The sequence below is a fragment of the Trichoplusia ni genome, chromosome 17, assembly GCF_003590095.1.
Source record: "Trichoplusia ni isolate ovarian cell line Hi5 chromosome 17, tn1, whole genome shotgun sequence".
NCBI classification, from domain to species: Eukaryota; Metazoa; Arthropoda; class Insecta; order Lepidoptera; family Noctuidae; genus Trichoplusia; species Trichoplusia ni.
In genome coordinates, this window is record NC_039494.1 from 6795632 (window position 1) to 6815532 (window position 19901).

At 35.8% G+C, this 19901-nt stretch overlaps 1 protein-coding gene across 1 annotated transcript in view; it reads right to left on the reverse strand.

The window, feature by feature from the left end:
- Nucleotides 1-19686, reverse strand: part of LOC113502505 (mitogen-activated protein kinase-binding protein 1) — a 119577-nt gene extending 99891 nt beyond the window's left edge. The window contains exon 1 of the mRNA XM_026884103.1: nucleotides 19345-19686. The gene's annotated coding sequence lies outside the window, so the exon portion shown is untranslated. The remainder of the gene's footprint in view (nucleotides 1-19344) is intronic.
- Between the last annotated feature and the right edge of the window lie 215 nt (nucleotides 19687-19901).

The window sequence follows — 19901 nt, forward strand, 5'->3', positions numbered from 1 at the left end:
GCGAATGTGTGGAAGCGGGACAGTGCACTACATAGTGTATAGCGGCATCTCTCTTCCACAACTGTAATAAAATTACTTGGAGTGATGGTTATTTTTTTTCTTTGCAGTCTAAGTATTCGCCAATGCGAATAGACCAAAGTCGAGGGAAGGGTTTCGTATTATGGCAGATCTCTTGTGCTTAGATCTCAAGCATCAGAAAATCTCTATATCATCATAATATATCATGGTCTTGCAATATACATAAGCATGCAAAATTCCACCTCAATCAGAGATCGGGAAGTGAGTCAAATTTAACTTGCAAGATTTTATTACACACCAAAATAAAAATAAAAACAAAAGCCAATTACTCAATCAATTCAGCCTATTGAGCAGTCCACTACTGGAAATAGGCCTTCCCAAGTTACGCCACAACACCCGATCCTCCGCCTTCCGCATCCAGTCCAACAAACTAAACTAGTAAAAACGTCACTCGAAATCATTTTTCCATAGATTCCAAAAATATTTACACATATATTTGAAGTTTGAACATAACTCAAGCTGCGCAGTACCACGCTGTGGGTCGAAGGCCGCTCAATTTAAATTACCGCCACGTCGCGAGTCGGCCACTGACAACATACGCATTTACATCAATCTGCATATTCAATACTGTTTGTACTCGTTCATGTTTATCCGTTATTTATGGGGAACTACACAAGAACTGCTTTTCGTTAAGATAAACACATATGATAACTGTATTATACCAATCTTTTTCGGTAGAGTGGAGGAATCTTCATGGACACCCACTCCCTCGGGGGAGTCTGATAGTACCCGTATCCGACTCTTACTGACTAAACCTAAACCGCCGTGCAGCATCATTCGCGTTTTTGTGTCGGTGCATGGCAATGGGTTGCAATCCTTTACACGTTACTGTATAATACCAGCCCAAAAATGTACAGATCCGGGGTAAAGGTTTTTCCTATGTTGAAAGTTCAGTCACAACGCAAAGTCGTTGCGAGCGATATCAGATTTCAATATTGGTGGTCCTTTTCCCTCATTATATGTTTGTCAGATGTGTCTTGGAGTCTGGTTTGGGATTGAAATTTTCCTTGGACATCGTTTCTATTAATTATTTACTCGTGCTGTTTGCAAGGTATTCTCCAAAGCAAGATCATTTAGGACGCAGTGAAGGGTGAACAAAAACAAAATCAAAAGGACAAATAAAATTAAAACAATAAAAAATAATATAAAGGCAATACAAATTGCCTACAATTAACTCGGTATCCTAATTGAAATACATAAATGACTTTTGTTTACACTTTAGCTCTAGTTTTATTATTAAACCCTTGATAACTTTCCAAAGTACTCAACAAAATTGGTCAGAAAAGTTTCAACCATCCCGAAATGTAACTCAACTACCCAATTAGATAACTTTCAAAAGTCAGACATCTACCTAGATATTTCAGCAAAAATACCAAGTAAATTCTGCAACTTCGCGGATAAGTACACTTGGTAACGAGATCATGATGCGATACGAATTTTCAAGGCCTAACCAAGGAGAACCCTCGTCGACTCTAGAGTTCTCGAAAAAAAAAGAAGACATGTAAAAGTGATGATATATCCTACTTACAGAATAAATTATATTATTTCCTATTAATATTATGAGCGTGAATGGTTGAAAGGATGTACGGACTTTTGAAATTTTTTTCGCGCAAAAACTAGAGCAAGGATTTTCAACTGTTTCAGATTGGTTCACTTATGCGTATTCATATTAGGATCTTTGGATGAGTTTCTGACCTAAACGGAGTCCCCAATCATGAGTAACGAGCGATTCCAACTGATATGATAATACAAAAGGGATCTGATAAAGTGAACATGGAATAACATGCAGGCTACTTTTTAATTGACTTAAAAAAACAAGAGTTTCTTTTACAGCAATATTGACATCCAAGCGGGGGGACATGCAAGTGACTGGTAGTGTAATATAAGTTTGGCACCCAGCCAAAAACCCTTACATGTACCACAAACAGACATAAAATATTCATAACTATATCAATATTGCTATGAATCTTGAACAAATAAGGAGATGATGAGGAAATGTATTAGAAGCAAATACGAAAATATTGATTAGGAATAGTCCAGCAACATTTCGAGGTAAATAATCGAATTGATCAAGTGTTCTTCTCTCTTAGGAGTGAAAAAAAATCAACGATATTAATGATAGAAATGTTTAAAAGGAAATAGGTACAAATGAGTTTACCTCCTGGTAAAACAACTCTTTTCCCTATTACATGGTAGTCATATAATCCATAGTCCAACACACAGCGTCGCGAACCAAATAGAGAATATAAAAAACTAACACGATCGGCATAAGAGGTTCTGCCACTATGTCTTAAAGAAAAATCATTGCAGTTGTGGAAGCGTGACAGTATACACGGCGTAGAATGTCATCTCTTTTCCACTATAGGAATAATGTATCATTTGAGCATTTGAAGAGGATAAGCTCTCTGCACTTAGTCTATCTGTATAGATCAGTAATAACCGTACTTGACTGCTTATGGCTTTACTCAAATCTCCAGCTGTCATCGAGTGACTATATAATAGTGACAGATTAAAACTTCAACCGCAATTCGGCTTTGATTTAGAGTATATGACTTTGACGAAAAAGTTTCCAGACCGGGCTGAATCCCTTAGTCTCACCACAGGCTCAAACTATTCGCCCGTCGACAAACTGGACACGGATTGAAGCAACTTTGTTTAAACTATTTGGACAGAGTATTATATAATCACTCGATTAAACAAAATCAAAATCATAGCTTCGGTAGCAAACAGACACACACACAGACATGACAAACTTAACTATAGACATAAAAACGGGCATCGAACGCACTATGATTGACGGGAGTGCCGGTACAGTCGCAGTCGGTCGGAAACTGCCAGAGCCAGCATGCTCCAATTAGCAAGCGAATGACATTGCTGCTGATATTATTATTGTAGTATCAAGTTCACCAACACAGAGGGTAGGGCAGTAGGCGGCCAGGTGTGACCTAGACTCGCACAAGGAGGGATCCGTATGTAGGTATTAAAATGTCAAATAGTCATATTTTTTTGTACGGAAGCCGTTTAAGTATAACCGGAATTCCCGACTTGTTTCCATGGGTCGCGAGTCGAACCGCGACTCGCTCGCCCGCCGCATCAGCTCATGATTAAGGACTCCAGTTGGGTCCGAAACTAGTCGGGCACTCCCGATAAATACACGTGAGGCAACATTCTCACTATAATTACTATCAAAATATAAGGACTTAGCCCTAAAGTATATACAGGCCGATACAACTATTACCAAGAACTGACTCGAGTAGGTCACAAATCGATATAATTTTCGATTCGATTAGTTACAACGCAGTGTTTAGAATCGTTTATTAACGGACTATTTGCTTCAGTCCCATTGTTAAGGTTCCGCTCCATTTCAATGGAGATCTTTAATCGAAAATATATCGTATAAATTAGTTTTTTTTAGGTGCGGTTGTTTTGGGCTATTGTTTTGTCTCCAAGCGATTGTATGCGAGATTTTTCTGGTTCGCCGGTAACGGGTCGTATGTACATGAAACTTAAAATTGAGGTTGTGCCATGGTTGGTAAGTATGGTCATAGGTTTGGTGGTTGACTAAAGTTTTTCTTCTGGCTATTTTTAGGGATCCCTCAGAATCCAACTCGCATTTGACAGCTGTTTGAATCGAAGCCAAAGTTTTTGTTTCAAAAAGCCCATTTTCAGGTACTTCTGAAATTTTTAAGTACTGACTCTTTTCCTTTTTTTTCTTATCGTCATCATAGGCCTCCAATCTATGTCCCAATTCTACTTTTTACTGAATTATTATTTTTATTACTAAGCAGTAAGCAGCAGCTTAACATATAATTAAAACATACAATAATAAAAAGAATCATAAATTTTTAAAATAGTGGTCCAACACGTAAAACTGCATGGTATATTAGTCAAAATAATCACACAAGTGACATAACATAAAACTTAATATAAAACCAATAAAACCGACATAAAAACAACATCCAGACATCCAGACCATTTTATAAACTATTCTTAGTATCAATTCTACTTCCGAACCATGAAACGTGAAGTTGTGACGCTAGTGTAGCCTTTAACCCGAAGGCTATACGGTCTATTTTCCTTTATCAGAGTTAAGTGTCTGCGGATCGATCGTTGGACTGTATACGTCTGAACCGCGCTGTGTCACTGACCTTAGACATTGTGTGCAGCAATACAGGAATATAAAAGAAGGTTAAAGCGCTGACAGAATCTTCTGTCTTCTTCTTATATAAAAAATGAATTGCTGTTCGTTAGTCTCGCTAAAACTCGAGAATGGCTGAACCCGATTTGGCTAATTTTAGTTTTGAAATATTTGTACCAGTCCAGGGAAGATTTAAATGGTGAGAAAAATACTACGCGGGTGAACACGCGGGAAACAGCTAGTATATTATAGAGCACTGACAGCCTAGTTTTGTGAACGGCCAAGTCAAAAGTCGCAGATTTAAATCCCGATGTCATTGTGTTGTCGAATTCATGTGCATAGAACAACAGCTAGGGGATAAAAATCTAAGTAAAACAGCGAAGGAAAACATCGTGAGAAAATGGGTAATCTTTTTTCAGCCTCTGATTCAAGTTGTTCAACAACCATACATTATGAAGAAGGACTTGAGAAGACGGCAGTTAATACGCCAAACAAAGTTGGACCCCTGTTTGAAGCTACATCAGTCCGCGGACTTTACTTGCCTAAGACAGGCAGTATCTGCGGGGTTAGAGACAAACCAGCAGGATTGTCCGAAAGAGTATGAGTAGGTACATAAAGGGCAATGGAACGTGGGTGAGAAGGAACACTCCCATCTTCAACTAAAAGTAGCAAAGTCATTTGATGATTCCCATCCGAAATGAAAGAGTTGCTTCTGGAACAGGCTCGGTCCAATTTTTCACTTCGATTCGGTCCTAAAATGACCGGACAAAACCAAGATACAATAGTAATTCAGTATTATCACTTATCAGCGTCGTTCACCGATAGAGCGTAGTTCAAACTCGTGCCACTGTACGATCTGGCGCTAGTATCGGTTTTCAGCTTACCAATTCTATTGGAACAGAACTTGAATCAATGGGCAGTAAAACTACTGCATCTTGCCTCTCAAATGACAATGCAACCAAGAACATTTTTTTGTTACAAACGCGCGACGTTTTCCGTTCGCCATTTTTTTTTCTACGACATTATAGATAGATGGCCCAGTTATAGTTTTTTACATTGAATATAACGTTACGTATTCGTCATAGTTAAGTTTAACGTTAACTGTTATGTCAAGTATTCATTGTAGCACTGACATGTGAATTAATTATATACCGAAACTTTCACACAACGCCATCTAGTATAAAACTAAGCGAAGCTGGTATTATGAGTACTAGACAACTGATAAACATACTAAATTCTAAATACATACATACAATAAATAAATTACACATAGACACATAACAAATGATCATGCTTTTATCACAAATATATGTCCTTGTTGGAATCAAATCAAGGTCCTCCGGTTTTATTCTGATTGACCGTGTTTTATTTTTACAATTGATCGCCCATCGCTAACCCGACCGCGCCGAGCGCAGCTTAACTTTTACTGCCGTCTTCAACATTCTTCTTAAACTTAGCCACTAAACCCCAGTAGTATTCCCTCTATAAATATTGTTACAACTCATCAACAGTTAAACTCAAACCCATTTAGATAAACAACTATAAAACTAAAATCTACGACCCTTCAAAATAGAAAACGTGACGTCATCGTTAATACTTGAGGGCTCATACCCTATAACCAACACATTTTAGGACCTAGTAACTATCCAAGTACAAAACAAGCAATATTCACTTTTATTGAAAACACCAATAAGAGCGAAAATCCTACATCAATATTTAACTGTGAACACCTCATAAATGTTCAATAACTATATAAAGGCAAGCAATTATCGCTTTTATTGTATACAGTAATAAGATCTTAAATCTTTTAACACTAAATACAAAACTAATTTAGTTTTGCAGTAGCTGGAATACGTGTTTTATCAAGAGCAACGCTAGATTAGATTTTCCGAAGCTCGTAAGGATTGTATGCGATTTTCATCTTTAACGACATCGACATTAAGGTTGAAAATTGCTTGTTGATTGATGAACAATAGAAAGGAGACTTATTTGAAACGAATTTAAACTTTAGAGAGTGGAAATAGGGTTGAAAATATTTTGAGTTCATATAAGCAATAGGGTTGTCAAAACAAGTCAACTTTTCCGTCATCCTCGCACCTAAATTCTGAATACGAGCACATATACACTTTTATTTCAATTTTCAATTCTATTTCTGAACCAATAAAGTCTATAATAAACTGCTTTAAAACTTTCTATAGGGTTGTCAAAACCAAGTTGTGTTTGCGGTTACTTTTAAGTTTATAGAGACGGAAAGTTACTGTGGTTGTATTTTCACGACCGCATTGATAAGTTTGTAAGGATTTGTTAGGACTTAATTGTGGATTGGCTTGGAGCCAAGATGTTAGTCACGTCGCCGTATTAAGGGAATCGTATTAGACTTCGTCACGGTAGTATAATAAGGATTTTGTATTGAAAGAGGACATTGATGTGTTTGTCACTCTAATTACATATAATAATGACTTAAGCGATAGAAAAAACTTTGACAAAAATATCTACATGAGGTTCATAATGCTCCAAAAGTATTGAACTGGCATGTTTTGAGCTATAGAATCAATAAAAATACGAAAATAAACACATCAAAGATGTTAAAACTGTCTTTTTCTTCTTTGCTTGCAAGTAAAAAGTGTACTGGTAAGTGACGTCACAAGACATTTCAACTTACAATATCATTATAACAACCTGGTGTCAGAGTTTAATACCGTAGGCCTCTGACATGGAGCAACACACCCTTGAAACACCTCAGGGAGTCCTGTATCCTCACCTTATTACATTGCTTCAATAAGCACATGACTTTGAAAATACATACATAAATGCGAGCCGTTGTTCGAACCTGTGTCCTTTGACTTGGCATACTAACGGGCATATAACTAAGCTATCACTGCTCTTGTATATTCAATGCAAGTAAACACAGACACACAGTTTACAACCTATACATACATACAGACAGACAGACAGACATATAAACATGGAAGCGGGTTGCGAGCGATGCATTTTTAATGTTTAAGGTACGCGCCACAGGGGCGGCTAAACGATATGTTTATAGCTTTTAGTGGATTGGGACCGTATACAGTCAGGTAAGGTGCTAAATTGTGGAGATCGAATAATGTATGTATATATATAGGTATATGTATATTATGTATCTGTATTGACTTTGCCTACATTTTCGCGTGGATATTGGTAATTCAGGCTTAAAACAGCACACAAAACAGCCTGTTCGTTTCGGGGTTCCATCGTAACCAAAGTATATAAAACGTGGACTATTTTGGTTCAATCTTTCGTTTGCTATTGAGAACCCGGCCGTGTGGAAATTTGTAACCGCAGCAAAAATTTACCTGACATTTTAAAGAATCGGTCCTTATCGACTCCAAGTTTTAATAAAAAAATCTAAAATGTTAATAAGATTACTACTACGTCACAAAATACAAAATAATTGACCTCTTTTAAATATTACCATAGTAGATAATTCTTTTTTTTTGTCTAATACATGTTTGATGAAAACCTATTACGATTTACAAACACGGCATCGCACCTGCAAAACACAACTCAACAATAAAATCAACTTTACAGAAAATGTTACTATCTCTAGGCCTAAAAACTTTTATCGAAGATAAAATCTAAAATCTAGACAAGTAATTATATAGAGAAACAATCTAACATTAATTAAGATATAGGACTAAATTTTAGATATGAAGGCAGATTAGTTTCTAAACACCTGCCTTTAGAAGTATTTTTTTTTTGTTTTATGTAGTTGTGACACACAATCAGTGGCCTATTATCCATAAGGCACTTTAGGCCAGTGCCTAGGGGCCCACTATGACCAGGGGCCCATCACCAAAGTAGGCATCTAAATAAAAGCTCGATAAATTTTTCACTGAATGAAAACACTTGAACTACAACACTTTAACTTGAACCAAGGGGCCCCCACTCCCTTGTTGCCTCGGGGACCCTGGGCCCCTAGATCCGGACCTGCACACAATGTATTTTTAATTTAATTTGGAAGACTTCGATTCAGTCAGTGTTAATTTTTGTAGTAGGCAAAAATATATCGACAGGTTTTTTTACATAATTTTATTAATAATTAACAAATTTAATTGGCTCTGATAACCGATAAACTCGTTCCGCCTAATTCGGTTACAAATTCAAGGTGTCGCTATCTCTGAGGTCCCGGGTTCGATCCCCGGTCGGATCAATGTAAAAATTAACATTTCTACATTGTCTCGCGTCTGGGTGTTTGTGGTACCTTCGTTGTATCTGAATTCCATAACACAAGTGCTTCAGCAACTTACTTTGGGTTCAGAACAATGTATGTGATGTTGTCCGCATTTAAATGCTCAATTATTTGTCGATTTTTTTTTAAACAAGACCAAAAATCTTGAGGTTTTTACGTATTATAAAAACTTTATTAAATTATGTGAATATTTATTAAAAAAGGCATAAAAAACTTAACGTTAATTTAAAAGGTTATTGAGTGAGTATTAGTTCTTGAGTCAAAGCGAAAAAATAAATTACAAAACTCAACCCTATTACTTTATTGTATTAAAATCAGTATTAAAGTAACCTTGTATTAAAACTAGCTCCCAGCATTCCACATTAAATTCTATGTAATCAAGAGAAATAGGCCAAGGTCGTATCAAGGGTAGGTCACTTCAAGCAAAACTATTCGCAAACAGCCTGGAGTATTACGTATCGTGCAAAGTAGGAGAAAAAATCGCACAATTATTGCTATGTTGGCTATGTTGTACGGGTTGCACCATGCCCCGAGATTCCTAGGGGTTGGACTGACAAGACAAATGTGGTCGAAAATGAAAGAAAAATTAACCACGATGACGTCACACTTGTAACAATTGTATAGGTTTGGATTCTGGCATGTATCAATGTCTTTTCTAATTTATATTACTTGTTAAAAGCTCAAGAGCAAAACATCGTGACGAAACTGTTATACCTGAGAATGATTCCATCAAAGATTTAATTTAAATCAAGTAATTTATTTAATTTAGGCTACTAAATAGCATTTTTTGAAGGTCAAACTACAATCAACAATACCCAGTTACGCCCACCCTTTCCTGCTTCCTAAGTACTTCTGTTGCGAGAGAAGAAACGGCGCAACAAAGACCCCAGCAGCACGCTGTCTTTCCGTTTACAATATGGAATACAATATACCCACATTTTAAATTTGCATAAAGCCACGTCAGAGATCTGTTCGTCGACTTCCACTTCCTCGGGAGAGGAATCGGGTAGTGTCAGCCTCTTACTGACTAAACCTGAACCACCGTACAACGTCTCCCTTATTCGAACGGTGTATGACAATGCATAAACTTCAGAGGAATATTCTGGCACCAGGTCAAAAGCCAACCATACAATAAAAAGACTATCATTGCTAATGCTATTGTTGTGCTATCGCGATATACCAACATACGTGATAAGTCAGTCGATGCGGTTAACTCCGGGAGGGTATAAAGTATTCCGAATGCAATCAAATGGATTACTTTCATGCAAATTGTTGCAACAGCTGTGATTGGATTGGGTTTATTCTGGATTTAAAGTTTCATTTTTATATAACTCTGTTTTGAACTGACACATATCAAGCGATCACTGGTTTGAAAAGAGGTTTCGGGTGATGTCATTTTGTGCTACAAATTTTGGCATACCGATACCTAGAGTACTTATGTCAGACTTCCATGGAACGAAATCACTCCGTATCTGTTTTTCGGCTCGGAGGACCATTTTTAATGTAAATAAATCATGTCTGCTCAGAACAAACGAGGTCTGTAATGCAACTGTCTTGACGGAACCAAAAGAGACTGTGACCCCTGAGTTTGTTTCGACATTTCTTCTCAGGGTAGTCAGATAGGAAATGTCGACTCCAGCGTTCTCAAAAAAAAAGAAGACATTTAAAAGTAATGATATATCCTACTTACAGAATAAATGATTTGATTTCATGTCATTTGACATTATAAGCGTCTAGGAACAGATTAACAAACTCAACTACTCTTTTTACCGCTTTTCACTCTTTTTTCTCCTCATTATATTCTTCTGCACAGACCGTATCCACAAAGTCACTTACAACCTCTTTCTGCCTAAGTATTATCCACCAAACATCTCTTTAACATCGCATTCCAACCTCTATAAGTGTACTACCGCCTTTACAGTAAATACATCATGAATACAACTGTCTTATGTCTCATTCAATACCGTTAACTTAATACTAAGCTAATACCGCGAAGCATGAGAATTGAAATATAGGGAACATTGTTCTGAGGTGATATTTATTTATTCTCAATGTATTAATGATATAATGGGGAATATGCACGTGACTTAAATATGGACAAAATATTTTTTTTTGTAATATTTATTGCTACTGAAAACACACTATACAATTATTTTTAGAATTTATTTTAATTTAATAATGAAATTTAATCATCAAAAAGTGGCTGTTTTGAAATTACCGCGCAAATTTTCGAAACGCAACACTATTGGTGGAACAAAACGTGACGTCAGTTTTACACGAGACGTCTGCTGTCAACAAGCTATTTGTATGGTTTCTTTTTGGAGGAATAATTGTTATTGTATTGTATCCATGGTAATTAAGTCGATATTCACTCACTTTATTTATTTTTTGGTAATTTTGTAAACCAATCACTTTGCTGTTGACATCGAACTCGTGTAATGGTGACGTCACGAGCAAGCGCGCCAAAATGGCCGCGTTTAAATTGATCGCGATTTTAATATTTAATTTTTTGCATAATAGTTTATATTTTGGACGTGATATTTGTATGTTTGGTAATGTAATAACTAGTAGAAACATATAAAAAATAAAAAAAAAAACATGCATATTCCCCATTGTATTGGGGGGTAGTAAGGCCGAAAGACTGCTAAGGCAAAGGTATTCAGTTCGATCCCAACATATTAAACACCGACTTTTCTAATGTGTGTTTTAAAGCGGTTTTTTTTTTAAACTTGCGCTTAATCTTTCTCCGATTATTTCAGATAGTCAACCCATTGCGGTATAAACCTGAAAAACTGTTTTGCCAAGTTCGTTGAGATCGGTTTCTTTTTAAGGAATTTATCAGAACGGCGTATCCCATTTATTCAAGTGTTAAAAGATACTGGTTTGTATTTCAGATCTGGCAAAGAATTTCTTGCTAGCTTCGCTTAGTCAATACCGATTGACAATTGAATACCGACTAATTGATAATTAGATAATCAAAGGAAAATAAGGATAAATAAGGAAACCAGGATGTTTCCTTATTAATTTTCCTTTATCATAATTTGATCTGTAACTTTTCCGTTTCCTTCACGAGGCAAAAAAAATATTTAACTATTAAGTACTGTTCATTTAAAAGTTTGGATATTTAGATAAATTACACCTAAACAGAGAACAAATAATCAGGCTCATCAGAAAAAAATTTGTCCTGGGTGGGAATCGAACTCACGATCTCCTGTATAGCAGTCAGGGCCACTAACCACCAGACCAGCAGGCCAGTATGAAACAAAAACTTCCTCTATTTCATCGCATACAGACTTGCGTCACCTCATCAGCTAACAAGCTAACACATCAATACCAAACGTCGGCTAATGAGTAACTGTCAACAATCTCCATGGTTACATAGAAAGGTGTCACAGGCGCACTGACACATTAGTGCCAACAGTTATGTGGTGGGAGCATCGCATGAATAATATGATGGCTTTTCAATATACAGAAAGTGAGAACTGTTAGGTATTGAAAAATTGAAGACGATGAATGAAATCTGTTGTATTATAATTTGACCGTGGGTCTGGTTTAGGTTATGTTATAAATTAAATTAAAATTATTAAAAAAAGTCTTGATTTTTTGAGAAAAATAAGTCTTTAACCGTAGAAAGTGATCCAGCCTTGACAAAGTATTGAACTCTCAAAAAATCAAGACTGACAAATGGATAGTGAAGTAATCTTATAAGTTCTATCTTTAAAAGAAAGAACCACTGGCTAAGCGCAAGTCAAACTCACGCACAAAGGGTTCTGTACCATTATTTACAAAACGGCAAAATGAACATGTTCTTGTATGAAAGCCCCCGAATCGTTCTGTTCTGTTATTCTTTATTCGCAAAAATTAACTACGTATCTAACTTTCACGGTTCAATAGAACAATTTATATTGATAAAAGATAGGCACACCCTTCATCCCTCTTATACCTTAAAAGCCTCTTACAAAAACCTCATAAAACCAATAGAACCCAGCTCTAATTCTGCTGATCACCTAGCGACTAGACCGTGACGATACAATGTGCACGAACAAAGGATGCAGGCTGATGTACTTTTATAGAGCCCATTCATTAAATGCAAATCTATTGAGATACGTCAGAGAGTCGTTTAGAAATATAAACACGTATACTTTGTCGTTCTCTTAGGCGTCTTCTGCTCTCGGGTACGTTTTTCTAGGGGAGCATAGCAAGGAATTAATTTACGAGGCAATAAATTCATACATAGATGACTGTGAAACTGGATAAATACAGCTATTTTGGTGATATTAATTAATTTCAAAACCTCCTAAGGCCTAAGAGTCATTACAAAACCACACTACAAAGTTAGCTTACATAATAACATGTAATGTATTTTACTTTAATTCTCTCCTAAATTTTTTTTACCGGACAGGGTTCAGAATAGTTAATTTTTTATACCTTCCGATCCCACATCATCTTTGCAAAGGCCATCCCCTTTTCCTTGATTTCTGACCACAATTTTTACCCATTTTTTAAGCCCTGTCTACATTGAGTGCAAATAAACTATTGAGTATAATTACGACATTTATACCTACTCCAAAACCCATCACAAATTACCAGTCTAGCTACTGCTCACCTCCCTGCCTCTATAAGCGTGACAATAGATTTGTATGCCATTGTGTAATAATGATTAACAGCACCTTGTCGGGTAGTTCATTGTTCGATGCTGTTAATATTTGCGGGAAATTTTCATAATGGAAATTAATTTTCGACGGAATAATGCAGGTAAACGACTATGAATGGAATATTAAAAGTTTTGGTGTTAAGTAAAAAAGTTTATTTTGGGACGGCTTAATCGGGTAAGGGAAGACTCTATTGCTATGAGTTCGATGTCTGTAGTAGCTGAATCCGCTTGATAGTAGCTGAATTTTTGGTAGAGTAATAATATTTAAGTTGGCTCTCATACTATATGCTTTTCGGACGATTTTCTGGTTTAAAGTAAGGAACCATTCGCGTGAAAGTCAATGTTGATCTTGGCTGATTTCTAGTTAAAGTTTTATAGCTTGTATGCCTTTCCGTATATAAAATGTCTGTATGTAACCACACGCTCGGAAATACTATGTCAAGGACGTACACAAAGATGTAACAATTATGATATAACATAACACATATTTTTATCGGAAAAACCTTATTGCAAAAGTCAAAACTTTTGACAATGTAACCTTCCGACAGGTAATGCCCGCTTGGTCCTCAGTGTGGAAGAACGACAGGTATATTTTAGAAGGGGATGGGTGACTGGGTAAAGGATATCAGACGGGCAGTCGCTTCTTGTAAAAAACTAGTACTAAGGTGCATCCGGTTAGACTGGAAGCCGATCTCAACATATTTGGGAAAGGGTTAAGATGATGATGGGTTGAGTTTCGTCCAACCCGAGTACGTCTTCACCCTTTTAGAAACCAACATTGCTTGTTTTAAGTTTTTAGTTGTATACCGTTTTTATACAGGGTGACCCGGAAAAGTAGTGGCAAACGGTTCTGAGTGGTATTTCGGTTTTATACAGGGTGTCCGGAAAACTAGCGGCAACCGGTTGCCCGGTTATAGAGTAAACTTAGAGGAACCCAAATAACCCCCACTGTGTTTCACGATATCAAGTGGTTTTCGAGTTCAATTCTCCGAACAACCTGTACAAATGAATATCATACATACATATTATGTATTTAGGTAACACAAGTTTCGTTATAAACATGTTATTGAGTGTTACATAACATTCTAAGCTTCTCAACGACCTTGGATAGGTTTCGTCTCGTACGTAACGGTCGAAGCCTTACAAATATATTTAGCCACTTAAAAATATCAAGCATCCGTTTAATGGAGTAAGCAGTGGTGTGGTATGTGAATAAATTATGTTTTGAATTGAAATTGTAAAGTGGTATCGCCACACAGCTGAGTGGTGAAGGTCACCATGCCGAACACACTGCAAGCGACGTGTAATAGGTTCGATCCCCGCATAGGGGAGAGTGAGTCTGGGCGTCTGAATGTACTTTAAATGTTTGTATAACCCTAAAAAAAATCGTTTCGAGAAATTAATGATAAAAGCATAATTACATAAGCACCATTATCGCCAACAAAATAATCTGCAAATCAACAAATTTCTTACTGCAAATGCATTATCTATACGATGGCTAGATAATTTTTATGACGTCCGAATCCATTATACGTATTAAGCATTTAAAATGTGCATGAAAATCACACACTGGGTTATGGCGCTGATGAAACATTTACTTGTTAAATTTTAAATATATTTTATACATTTTTATATAGCTTGTTTCAGATCTCACTACTGGGCAAACCTTTCTCTGCCAGAACCCTCTATATTTACTTAACTTTTGAACGTCTCAATTGATTTTTGTTGATCGACACGGAAACCTTAAAAAATATTAAATAAATCCCCTCTTTTTGCGCCTGGAGCCTAAAAAAGCTAGTCACCAAGTTCAGCTGTGCAGTACACAAATAACTTTACTACTTTCAAGTTTTCCTAATAAACACAAAAAAGCAAATATTGCCTCAAAAAATAATCACGTAAGCTACGAGCTATTGTGAATTTAAAGTGAGTAAACAGATTTAGAAACCATTTGTAATACGTGACATATTACGGAGCAAAAACAAACAATTTATCTATTAGTCACACACATAAAGCTAGATTTATTTCTACATATATTTATTTAAGGCTGTAATGCTTACACATTAGTTTTATTTAGAGTAGGTATAAAATATTGTACTCACGCATCATTTTCAGTAAGTTAGTAAATACTTTGGGATCGAACTTGAGACTTTTGACTCGGCAGTCCTGCAGCTTCCTAATAGGCTATCACAACTTTAGGAATAGTCCATACTGTAATAATTATGTATAATACATATTATAAATGTGAAAGTATCTCTGTCTGTCTTGCTTTTACGCCAAAACTACTAAACCAATTGTAGTTAAATTAGGTACAGATAGTCTAGAGCCTGAGAAAGGACATAAGCTACTTTTAACTTGAGGAAGGGTTGTAAGGGGTGTAATGGAGGGGGGCAAAGTCTATAATGAATCTTTTTTTAATAGACTACGGCTTTGAAATTTGACTTAAATAATGCTTATTCAAAATAATGATATATGAGCACAACGGTTTTTGGGTATATCACTGTAACGGAACGCGGAATCAGGAACCACTGCGCTATGTAAACTGAATTCCACGCGGGCGGAGTAGCGGGCAACAGCTAGTTCATCATATAGACATACAAGGACCGCCAATTTAATCCTTCTCGAAAATGTTAGACTGATTAATTGTCTTCGCTATCTTACGCATAATGCAGGTCCATACAACAGGTATCCGATAATGTTATCGTCATTTCTACATAATAACGATATCAGACAGAAAATGCAACGTTCACAAGCAGCGCAGGAAACTGATATGTGATGACAAATGTGGGGCATTTAAGTACCTAGTTGTTATTAAAGTGTATTCTTTATGGATCTGCATTACGGAGTGCAAAGGATAGCTTAAACCGACTTTGGGTTGAGCCTTTGCACATGAACTTTTAAAGAACATATTGTCCAAGAATGTATTCAATATTCATGTGCAATTAAGTGTAAATAAAATAAGGATTTGAAATCTTGTGTCGCGGGGGGTTGCATGAATATTAAAGACACCCAGACTCAGGACAAGCATTCGTGGATCATACAAATACTTGGCACATCGCGCACAAAATGTTTGGAGTGGATATCACATTATATAACTGTGTTGTGGGGTTTAGTAATAAGTTATGTTAAATAAATAATAATAAAATAGGGAAGAGCAGGTCTTGGTAGTAGCAGCGAATTAAAGATGTACTTTAAAAATAAGTCGGTGAAAGAGAAACGGGTTAAAAGCGAAGAGTTCCGTACATTCCGTTCATGAGGTATTTAAATAGTATTTGAAATCGGTTTTTTTTACAGCGGCTACAGAAACAAATCATCTTCTAATATTAGCTGCTACAGTTCATGATGAATAATGAACAGACAGACGAATCTTAGTAATAGGGTCCCGAGACGAATATATTATTAAACAAGTATTCATATATTTTCACCTGTTAGTGATTTCAATTAAAAACTTGTTTGATCACCTCTCTTTTTTGTCAAATTATAGATGAAGTAGAAATTAAATGTTTTATTTATTCTTGAATGGTCTCTTGATCTAGTAGGATAGTGAGCCTGACTGCTATACCGGGGGTCGTGGGATCGATACCCAAACAGATACCGAAAAATAAAAGTCACAGTTTTTAATCATTCAAATTACACATGCACAAGACACCCAGACTTAAAACAAGCGTTGTTAGATCAGGCAAATGCTTGTCCTGCGAATATACCAGCCTATAGACTGCCCAGTCTCGGGCACAAGTCTCCTGTCCTTAGGAAAGGACTGAACCATTTAACATTGATGCTAGCTTATTGCGGCCGATTTAAGCTCCGATGTTTGGAACCCTGATTTTTTGATAATTTCCTAAAATTCGCGTTCTCGCGATCACAGATCCAGTAGTCCTACTTTACGAGGTGGTAGAAAGGCTGGACATTATTTACTGACTTCGAATAGGGTGGTTCACAATTCGTCTAAAAAATATTTATTATGTTTGTTGCCTCAGAACTTTGGACTAAAAACGAATTAATGATTATTTTTTATTTAACGCGGAATAGCTGTAATTCTGTCCTATTTATTAAGTTTTACACATAAGTTTTAATTTTCTATATGCTTGCTGTTGGACGAGAACAGAGCGAGCACAAATCAAATATACACTACCGTTTTTTTTTTCTATTTTTACGTATCTTTTGTTGGAGATCCAATAATAAAAAGAACGTTCTAGGGACACGCATATAGCAATCTAATCATCTACTTTTACACCATAAGTTTGACAATGTCGGCGATGGCGCGGCCTCGTCAATGTGTCGGCACCGCGACGTCGCCGCAAGACAATCTAAACTGGTTCACTACAAAACGTTAGGGATCACCTGAACTCAATTTGCAATGTAGGGATATTTTCTACGTTTTTATACACTAACTTTTCTTGTTTGTCGTTCCGGTTGAATTTTTGCAACTCAATTTTGAGGCACTTCCTGATAAGCTAGCAGGCTGATGTTTTCAGGGTAGCTTCAAACCCGATAACAATGCAATTTACAACTGAAAACGGCTGGAGCGATTTTGATAAAATTTTAATGGAGTGCCATTTAAAAACGTGGGTTTTTAGATTTTTTAATTATTGGTTACTATAGTAAAAGTTGCGATTTTATGTACTTATTTCATAAAAGAAAACTTGTAGAAAAAGTATTTGGACATACTCAAGTACCCTTAAACAATTTAGCAACAATGATAAAGTTAATATTACGTATAAACAACCAAGTATTTAAAATACGTAACTGATTTCAATGTTAGGTCTAACAATAAAACATATGTTTTTCAAAATAGCTGCCCTGTGTCCAATTCGCTGGTTGTTATTTATTAGTAAACCATGAATAGGTATAGTTATTTGATGTAGCTTAAACACCTTACATATAATTTGACTTGTTAATGGTAAAAGGATTTTCAAAAACCGTTTCAATACCTCCCGAGCTTCGGAGAGTACCCTAGCCCGTTGATAGGTGATCATCTATGTCTTAATGAAGGCATCCTTTTTTGAAAGGCACATTAAATTGTGACCTGTTATTTACACATTTCTAACAGTCATTATCGGTAGTCAGAAACTAGTAAGTCTAAGGGGTATCGCGTTGCCCAGGTAACTGGGTTGAGGAAGTCAGATAGACAGTCACTCCTTGTAAAACACTGGTCAACTCTTCTGCATTTGGTTATACTGGAAGCCGACCCCAACATAGTTAGAAAAAGGCTAGCATGATGATCAATAGATTACAAATAGTATTCCAAAAAGTCACCATTTAAAAGACTTAATGTCACACAAATACGTCAATATTTTTGTTTATGGATTAAACCAAATCACTCTGACTACCATACTTATTATTCCCTGAATTACTAAGGAAAAAATATTTATTATTCAATTTGCTAATATTGCATTATTTTCCTTATTTTTTCAATAAAATACGTTGTATGTCACTTTATGCAGACGATTAAGGCATGCCCGATAGCGTTAAAAATGTTTTTGTGTAATAGCCTAACATACTGCAAGTATGGATGAACATCAATAATGATACCATGAAAAATATTGTATGAGAAATCAATACATTTTTTAGGAAATCTGTCTTTACAAAACATGTTGTAATATTATGACAAGGCATTCTACATTTGCATATTGTTCACGTTTGATTGAGCATGATCAGTCTGAAATTGGTACGGAATTGGAGTTTATCAATATGAGATGAGAAAAATAAACTTTGTTTATAATAATATCTTTAACTTTGGGGAGGTAGGTAGGCAAAATTAAGCACTATGTATATATATTTTTATATTTTTTATAATGATTACCACTTTAATATCTTCTTTATTTGTTAGAGTAATGTAAAACACTAAGTCGGTCATTTGTTGATACAAATTCTGCACGTAAATAACCTCATATATGATAGTTTAGCGAAAATGTTGACAGAACTAAACTACAAATTGTGTGAAATATTAAAGGTTACACAAATACGAATGTAACCACACCAAAACTACTAATTAGAAACCAGTTTCTTGGTTTCTCAGAAGAAAAATATTCCTACTCACGACACTGGTTTTATAAAAGCGATTTTGAACGAAATGATCGAATAAACGTATCAAAACAATAGAGGCATTATACTCCATAGAATTGGTGAACTATACTTTCACCGGTTCATGATTCTTATCTCCCAAATTGAGAATCTGTTATGCAAAAAAAAATCGACACTCAACACAGTAATATTTTCGTCACATTTCTAACTTAATGCAACACTTACCTGTAGTAATTACGCGCGTTCGGACGTCACCAATGCTAGGAAATCACTTAAACAGCATGAATTATGATAAGAGTCTGATAATAGTAAATATTATAACAATCTTTGTTCTAAGTCTCCGCGCGTTCGTACACACAATATGGTCACCGCGGCACAGTCGCTCATATGATATTTACAGCCGATGTGTAAAAAATGAACAAACAAACAAGCACGCGACACTATTTGAGCAATATCCACTACGAAATCGAGCGTTCGTTTTAATATTGTTATTCGATCGGTTGGCAATCGTCACGAAATTCTTTTGAATATGAATTGATTGATTTGGTTGTTCCGTTCTTCCATTCAATTGTTTTAATTCGGTCTTGAATGAATGACGTATACTATGCGCGTTCAGTTTAATGCTACTATCTTTAATTCGATTTCGAAGGACACTCAATTTTTATTTTGCTTTTAATTATCAAATTATATCGTAATTTATAAAAACGAATATATTAATGTACAGAAAATTACTAAAAAATAAATCTTTAATAATATATTTTCAATGAAAAGATTGGGTGCGT